Source organism: Rhinopithecus roxellana, chromosome 15, assembly GCF_007565055.1.
Source record: "Rhinopithecus roxellana isolate Shanxi Qingling chromosome 15, ASM756505v1, whole genome shotgun sequence".
Taxonomy (NCBI): Eukaryota; Metazoa; Chordata; class Mammalia; order Primates; family Cercopithecidae; genus Rhinopithecus; species Rhinopithecus roxellana.
In genome coordinates this window covers 124,819,616-124,825,798 of record NC_044563.1, presented here as the reverse complement: position 1 = coordinate 124,825,798, position 6,183 = coordinate 124,819,616, and positions in this window count along the sequence as shown.

Below are 6,183 nucleotides of genomic sequence, written 5' to 3'. Positions count from 1 at the left end.
TTGGCCTCTGCAAAACTGTTTACATATTTATTAGTTTACATATTTTATTGGTTTATTTCTATCCCCTGTTCACTTTTTCTCTTCCACTTCCAATTATGAAGAGAAAATATTTGTTCAGGGATTTTTTCCCCCGTCACTGCATAATTTCTCCTCTTACAAGCTGCTTTTCGCTTTCATTAATAACAGCTTCCTTTTAGAAGGTCTGATAAGGATATTTAAGGAAGAAGAGAATGACTCTGTTATTAAAGGTGGCATGGAGACTGTGGTGGGAATATTTTTTAAAGCACTACTCGTATCCTTTAAACTAAATTTTGCCAAAGCCTGAGACAACATTAAGGAGAAATTGTGCCTTAAGGTAGTAATTCCAAATCTATCTGAGTTGTATACCCATCAAAGACAATAGCGTTATTAACATAGATGAATGTATGCTTTAGGCATCATTCATTATCTCTATATTGAATAGGTGAAAGATAACTGTAGTTGGCCAGGTGCGGTGGCTCAAGCCTGTAATCCCAGCACTTTGGGAGGCCAAGACGGGCGGATCACAAGGTCAGGAGATCGAGACCATTCTGGCTAACATGGTGAAAGCCCGTCTCTACTAAAAAATACAAAAAAAAAAAAAAACTAGCCAGGCGAGGTGGCGGGCGCCTGTAGTCCCAGCTACTCGGGAGGCTGAGGCAGGAGAATGGCGTAAATCCAGGAGGCGGAGCTTGCAGTGAGCTGAGATCCGGCCACTGCACTCCAGCCTGGGTGACAGAGCGAGACTCCGTCTCAAAAAAAAAAAAAAAAAAGATAACTGTAGTCAGGTGAAGGGTGTTCATTATTTTCAGGCTGAAAAGGGGATCCTTGAAAACACTGAAAACCTCTACAACAACCTTCAGGAAGCCTGCTATCTTGGGATTCACTAATAACAGGCCAAGAACAAAGGCAAGCATCCATTCCTCACTCCACCACTTTTCTATTTCAGTGGGTGTCATTGCTAAGATAAAGACTTTGGAAATTCTCTCTCTTTTAGGACAGGGTCAGGATTTAGGACTCACAGCCTGAAAGTTCATTACATACCCCTTGTAACCATCAGTCCAAGGTTCAGTTTACTAAAGCACATGCTCTAAAACAAGAGTTATCCTCATTCCCAATTTAAAAATATGTATTCATATTCCAATTTAAAAATATGCTGGTTGCAGTGGCTCATGCCTGTAATCCCAGCACTTTGGCAGGCCGAGGTGGACGGATCTTTTGAGGTCAGGAGTTTGAGACCAGCCTGGCCAACATGGTGAAACCCCATCTCTACTAAAAATACAAAAATTAGCTGGGCATGGTGGCATTTGCCTGTAATCCCAGCTACTTGGGAGGCTGAGGCAGGAGAATCGCTTGAACCTGGGAGGCAGAGATTGCAGTGAGCCAAGATCACACCACTGCACTCCAGCCTAGGCGACAGTGAGACTCCATCTCAAAAACTAAAACTAGCCTGGCGCGGTGGCTCAAGCCTGTAATCCCAGCACTTTGGGAGGCCGAGACGGGCGGATCACGAGGTCAGGAGTTTGAGACCATCCTGGCTAACACGGTGAAACCCCGTCTCTACTAAAAAATACAAAAAGCTAGCCGGGCGAGGTGGCTGGCGCCTGTAGTCCCAGCTACTCGGGAGGCTGAGGCAGGAGAATGGCGTAAACCCGGGAGGCGGAGCTTGCAGTGAGCTGAGGTCCGGCCACTGCACTCCAGCCCGGGCGACAGAGCGAGACTCCGTCTCAAAAAAAAAAAAAAAAAAAAAAAAAAAAAAAAAAAAAAAAAAAAAAAAAAAACTAAAACTAAAACTAAAACTAAAAATATGTACTCTCCTAATTGAGATATTTACTTAATCTGGAAAACAATGTAACTATTTTTAAAGTGGTTACATCTATTCTTGCTGAAGAACAATAAACAGAATTTTTTGACTAAGCATAACCAAATTTCAGAACAATTTAATCAACACCAAGTATCCAAGGCAAACTCTAGTACCCATCCATTGTGCAAAACCACAATCGCACAAGTATTAAATAAGAGCAAGCTGTCCTGAGACCATACCTAATGAATTTGTGTCTTAAATATTGTACACAGTGTTTTTGAGGCTTGTCAAAACTGGGATTATGGCAAGAAAGGTTGCCTGCCTCATGCCTTTCTGCCTCGAATTCCAGGTGCTAATGGCTAATGGCATTTTAAACATCTTAAATTTTTAAAAATGTATATTGCCTCTGCCAAACAGGCCTAACAGTTAATAGCAAGATGAGACAAACGAGGCAGCTTCAGTGAGTGGAACAGGAAGGATGTGCTTTAAAAAAAGGTGGAATCCCTCAAAAAATTCTACAGGGAGACAGCAGCCTTAATCTACATAATTCTTCATCTCACCAACTCAACTGCAGCCTTTAAAGAGTTAGTGTTAATGGCTTTCTGGTTTGTAAACAAAAATGTATCTATGTGGTTGAAAGTTTGAGAGGAGACTCACCAATATCTGAGGAGAAGATGGAGTGAAGGGAATTTTTACTTTTTGCTTTATACCTTTCTATAATATTTAAATTTTTTTTACTTTAATTATGGATCAAATTGCAAAATAAAAATGCCAACCTTAGAAAAGACAATAAATGCACAAAAGATATAAATAGGAACAGAAAATATTTATATTTTTTTCATTATGCTCTTTTTAAATCTATGTTTAGAACTTTTTATCTTGAGACATATATGTATACTTTTTAAATAAAATAAATTTTCTAAATAAAAATTTGAAAAGGATACCTTTTGTTTTTTAAGAAAGAGGTTGTAACCACTTATAGCCCTGGTATTTCTATAACTGCATTGGTCTAATTTTGATTCTATTATGTCTTCATGAATAAATGAACCAAAATCACCGCTCAGTCCCTAGAGGGCAGAAATCTATAGTAACATTAGAAGAAAAGGCCAGTCACAGTGGCTCACACCTCAGCACTTTGGGAGGCTGAGGCAGGAGGATCACTTGAGCCCGGGAGTTTAAGACTAGCCCTGGCAACACAGTGAGACCTTCAACTCTACAAAAGAAAAAATTTAAAAATTAGCTGGACATGGTGGTGAACACCTGTAGTCCCAGCTACTTGGGAGGCTGGGGTGGGATGACTGCTTGAGCCCAGGATTTCAAGATTACAGTGAGCTATGATCATGCCGCTGCACTCCAGCCTGGGCAACAGAGCAAGATCCTGTCTTGAAACCACCTCTGCAAAAATTATAAATGAGAGAATCATTACAGTGAAAGAGATCTGACCTAACCAACTCCATCTTTCTTCTAACCTCCAAGCTGTCCTTGTTTATTCCTGGGCATAGGCCAAACTAACCTTGGGAGGACCTTAGTTTATAGTTTAACTTTGAAACAAAGATGATAACAGCCCTTTCCCAAAAGAATCCCCCTTCATGCCTGGGGATTAGACTGCCTTTGCAGGACTAACAAATTAGCTACAACATAGAAATTATGATTTAGCAGTCATGCATCTGAAGGCTGCCGGATTTTGAACCTCCTCAAATTGCTCCTGGGGATAACATCACTATTGTAAAACCTAAAATCAGTGCTTGAGATATTTCGCAGACCCTGTACTCAATGATTCCACTAGCATCACTCAGATCAATAAACTGGCTCATCTGGTGTTGTGGCCCCAACCCAGGAACTGACAGCATAAGAGGACAGCTTCAACTCCCTTTGATTTCATCTCTGACCCAACTAATCAGCACCTCCCCCACTTTCTGATCCCCTACCCACCAAATTATCCTTAAAAACCACACTCCCCGACATTTCAGGGAGACTGATTCGAGTAATAAAACTCTGGTCTCCCACACAGCCAACTCTGCAAGAATTAAACTCTCTATTGCAATTCCCCTGTCTTGATAAATTGGCTCTGTCTAGGCAGCAGGCAAGGAGAACTCATTGGATGGTTACAGCCTCAAAAAAAAAAAAAAAAAAAAAAAAAGAAAGAAAAGAAAAGAAAAAACATTTAAGTTTGGCACCATTATTTTTGTTGATGGCGAAAATACAACAAGGGGCAGGGCGTGGTGGCTCACGCCTGTAATCCCAGCACTTGGGAAGGCCGAGGTGGGCGGATCACGGGGTCGGGAGATGAGACCATACTGACTAACACAGTGAAACCTCGTCTCTGCTAAAAATACAAAAAATTAGCCAGGCATCATGGAGGACACCGGTAGTCCCTGCTACTCGGGAGGCTGGGGCAGGCGAAGGGCATAAACCCGGGAGGCGGAGCTTGCAGTGAGCCGAGATCCCGCCACCGTACTTCAGCCTGGGCAACAGAACCAGACGCCATCTCAAAAAAATAAAAGAAAGAAAGAAAGAAAAAAATACAACAAGGGTACGCAGAAGATAAACAGTCCCCTGGCATAACAAGAGTCATTGTAGTGAAGAGGACAGATTTCTCAGCCAATAATTAGCTAAAGGTGCCAACTCCCTTCCCCTAGCCGCTTCAAACTGCTAAGCCTCAATAAAAGGATTGATGCCTGGTTGGAGGTCCCTCTGGCCTCCTTTAGGACCACTGCAGGACCTGTGCCTTTGACCCACACCCACTCCTCATGTGTGACATTGTGGTTTTCTACTACATGACATATTTTCCACAATTATAAAAGATTCCATGCTCACACCCAGGGGACAGCCTTGGAGTCCCCTATTGTTGGAGTTTGTTCCAGTGCCAAAGCAGACAGGAAAGAAATGGCATATAATTGTGACTCTTCTCCCTCGGCACTACAAATATTTCCCCTTTCCTCATACGAATTCATTTTTGTTTCTTTATCTCTTGTCTTCGCATGGTTTATAAAGAAAAATCTTTGCCTTGTAAGTGGAAAGCAAGAATATTAATTTCATAAATATGATATATTGTATAATAGTAAGACAAAGAAGAGAGAAAAGAGGAAGAGAATGAGTGGAGCGCGGAAGAGAGAAGGAAGGAAGGAACGATTTCTGTGAAACGACCCAGAAGTTCTTCTGAGTTCTGCTTCTTAGTAAACTGTTCCTAGATTTAAGCAGGTACATATAAATGAATAAACCTAACATTTGAGAGTTTCTAGTCTTAATGATCCCTTGTGGCTAAAGAAAGATACTTTTAAAGAACTGAACAATTTTTACATGTATTAGAGCAATAAGAAAATGTTCGAGCCTATTATGCAGAAATTGCTGAATTCTTCTGGATCAGGTTAGAGGTAACGTAAGTATTCGATAGTAACTATTGTAAACACTTTTTAAAATAATTCAGATAAGCACTACATTAAAAATATGTAGGGTTTATTAGGTTGATGCCAAAGTAATCGCGGTTTTCGCCATTATGTTTACGTATGTTTAATGGCAAAAATCGCAATTACTTTTGCACCCACCTAATAAAAATAATATATAAACAGCAGTAGACCTTAAATTTATTTTTATATTTCATCCTGTACATTTAGGAATTTTTGTTCTAAATTATTTACTGGCTTAGTTTTGTAGTTTTTTAATTGAAAATTTAAAAATTGTGGTAAAATATAAATTTATCATTCTAACTACTTTTAATTGTACAACTCAGTGGCCTTAAGTATATTCACATTGTTGTGTAATTTTGAATTTAATTTTTTTTTTTTAAGAGGGAATCTTGCTCTTGCCCAGGCTGAAGTGCAATGGCGGCATCTCCGCTCACCGCAACCTCCGCCTCCGGGGTTCTATCGATTTTCTTGCCTCAGCTTCCTGAGTACCTGGGACTACAGGGGGCGCGCCAGCATGCCTGCCTAATTTTTGTATTTTTAGTAGAGAGGGGGTTTCACCATGTTGTCCAGGCTGGTCTCAAACTCTGGACCTCAAGTGATTCGCCCACCTCAGCCTCCCAAAGTGCTGGGATTACAGGTGTGAGCCACCGCACCTGGCCTGAATTTAAAATTTTTAACCCAGTTTCTATTAGATTGAAAATTAAGATATACATAATGTTTCCATGACTATATTTTTAGTTTATTGTTCATAACTACTGTGTATTAATGCATCAAGGTAACTACATGAAGGGGAACTGAAGCTCACCCCTTGCTTATGATTGTGATTATTTTAAAGAACTCTGGAAGCTCAGTGAGTCACTGAATTAACCTACCAATAATTTTTTCTGTACAAATGTTTTCATAATACAGGGAAATTTCTCTTCAGGTGTTTCTTTTCTCCCCTTAAAAGTTTAT